This window comes from Schistocerca gregaria, chromosome 11, assembly GCF_023897955.1.
Source record: "Schistocerca gregaria isolate iqSchGreg1 chromosome 11, iqSchGreg1.2, whole genome shotgun sequence".
NCBI lineage: Eukaryota > Metazoa > Arthropoda > Insecta > Orthoptera > Acrididae > Schistocerca > Schistocerca gregaria.
Window position 1 is genome coordinate 148,428,327 of NC_064930.1, and position 2,889 is coordinate 148,431,215.

At 37.3% G+C, this 2,889-nt stretch overlaps 1 long non-coding RNA gene across 1 annotated transcript; it reads right to left on the bottom strand.

Moving 5' to 3' along the window:
* Positions 1–763: 763 nt before the first annotated feature.
* On the bottom strand, positions 764–2,167 carry LOC126295385 (uncharacterized). The gene is made up of 3 exons (XR_007552482.1): positions 2,029–2,167; positions 1,818–1,942; positions 764–1,724 (listed from the first exon to the last, which is right to left on the bottom strand). It is a non-coding gene; the product is annotated as an uncharacterized LOC126295385 (long non-coding RNA).
* Between the last annotated feature and the right edge of the window lie 722 nt (positions 2,168–2,889).

The following is a 2,889-nucleotide window of genomic DNA, read 5'->3' on the forward strand; positions in this document are numbered from 1 at the left end:
TTTACCACACAGATTAAACAACTAACTCCCAAGTGCTCAGAGCTTATTTGTTGTAAGGAAATCAGTGAGTGACCAGGATGCAATACAGAAACACACTTGCTGCAGATAAAACATAACTAAAGTTTGTTCGTTAACACTTTCGGGATTGTGCACTTTAGTGTTGCTGGAACAGATCAGATTGGATGAACATAATGTTTTACCCAACAGATAGTACAATTTATAGCCAAATGTATCGGGCTCTGTTTGATTTGAAGAAAACTTATTGACCAAGATGCATTAAGGAATCAAATTAATGGGTGGGAAAAGGAATCGAAGGCTGAGAGTTTTTTTTTTTTTTTCCCCAGACCATTTACAGATGACAATGGAAAAGTGCAGCTGTTGTTTTTTTTGTTACCAGCACAAGTGGCAAAGGGAACTTTTGAAAAAGTATGGTAGGGTATGTTTGCTTGATGCAACATACAAGACAACGAAGTATGACATTCCATTATTTTTCTTGGTAGTGAGAGCTAATGTATGCTATTTAGTAGTTGGGATATTCTTCATTCAAGTAGAAAACACTGCATCAATTAAAGAGTCTCTAGAAATTTTCAAGGCACGGAACCCAGATTGGAATCTAGTTTCATGGGTTACATATTTCTCTGAGCCTGAGATTCGGGCAATTAAAGGAGCATTTCCAATGTCAAGGGTTTCATCGAAAGCAAGCCTGGCAACGGTGGCTTAGCAAAAAGAACAATTTAGGCATACCGGGAGATAGTGAGCAAATTCTGAAGCTGTGGGAAGAAATTGCAGAGTCACCATCTGAAGAAAAATTCTTAACTGCAAAACAAAACCTTCAATCTCATGAATTATTAACTAGAAATTCTGGTGCACTTGATTATTTTGATAAGCAATGGCTTTCATTATCTGAAAGGTGGGTGAAGGCCTATGAGAACAAGGAGAATTTCTTCGCCAATATAACTGCTACTAATGGTGGTGAATCACTAAATAAAAGAGTGAAACATTTTTTTCTTAGACTTTCAGCAGATAAAACATTGACAGGTGTTGTTAAAGTTTTAATAAATGATTTTCTCTCTAGCCTGTTTAAAAAATATTGTCTGAAGAATTCAGCTGTGAAATCTTACAGCAGAGCGATTCCTCACTTCTTGCATAACAAGTCACACGAATTTGTGAATCACGTAATGAAAAGGTATTCTTCAGTGCAAACTGGACTTACCGAAAGCTCAGTGAAATAAATTGGTGAGGGATTATTTTGTGTAGAAAGTGCAGAGGCCAAGGATTGTTACTATGTGGTGAATTTTGCAAAGCCTAATTGCACATGTGAAGACTTCCAAAGGTGGAAATATCCACGCAAACATTTCTGCACAATTTGCATTTATTACCCTGGCTGGGACTTTCATAAGTTGAATGACAGTTACAAGAACAGCCCTTTAATTTGTCTCGATGGGACCTTTGGGTTTGGCTCGAGCAGCAGTTGGTCTGAATCTACCAGTCCTGTATTACAAAGTTCAGAGGATACCCGCAGTGAGGAGGCAGTAAACCAAGGCAGTGACAATCCCAGAAGCTCAACATCTTCAGAGGAACAAGATGAAAGGCAGTTAGCTAGGCTGGTTATAAACCTGACCTACTGCACTAGCTACATCTTATCCTGAGGATTAAAAAAAAAAAAAAAATCTGAAATTTGCCTTTCTGTCTTACTTGAACACCAAGGCCACTTCTGCAGCAACCTGTAACAATACAAAGTTATCTAGTCATGTACAGTGAAGTGGTAAAATAACATGCTACTAGAAATATAATTCAGAATCGGATACTATACTCACTTCTGTGTCCATGTGGTAATTTGTTCACTGAACAGAAAACCTGGAAAATTCAGCCATTTGTCTGAAACTGTAGCTGAGCACTCACTCATTTGTGTTCATTATATTTTCCCTTGGACTGATATGGTCTGACTAAGTGCAGAAAGCAAAATTAATTGAAAAAATTGCCTTTGTAATAAGAATTTATGTAAATAAATGTTATCACATTACGCACCTTGATGATACACAACCAGGTAATGTGCCACAGCAACCTTATTTTTAATGGTAGGGACTACCGCACCTGGGTATGCATTGTGTGTCAATTACACTTTCCACGAGAGGAGGAGGTTCAGGGGAATGATCACAACATTGCCTCTCACTGCTGGGAGAAGGCAACTGTGTCACCTGAATGGGAATACAATGATTAACTTTAAAATAACTTGGCCTGCAAGTGATTTTAATCAAAAATCAATGCAGGTACTGACATACCTTGATGTTGCCAAGGTGATCTGCAACTGCAACTCTTGTGTAAATTTTGCTTTTGGCTTGTCCATTGCTACCATGCAATACAAAAGAACAAAAAAAAAAAGCTGATCTGAATGCTGCTTTTAAATGTGGCACAAGAACACAGAGTACCTGTGAACCGTGAAATAATGTAAGCAAAAGAGGGTAAACAATACATATTTAATGATGAAGCATATGTAACACGTTTAACTGCAAAAGGGGATAACTCCCACATCACCCACAGCTTTAAAATAAAATATAGATTGCAATTCTTACCTATCACTACTGCAATCTATATATGACTGACAAAGTGTTGAGAAAAATTTCCTTTGTAATATAATAATTTGTACGTACACTAACTGTGGTAAATAGTACAGATTCATTCTACTTGATGCAAAGTACACATAACATATATAAGAATGGTCATATTATAACAATGCAAAGCCCAGGATGGAATAACAATTTTACACTGTTATCCATCTTGGCTTTCAGCAAAGCTCCTTCATCTGAAATACAAATTAGACCCACATTCTGGCCACAGTAGTGAGAGACATTGGTCATGGGTGTGTATTTTTCTATTTCAGCTGAAGGC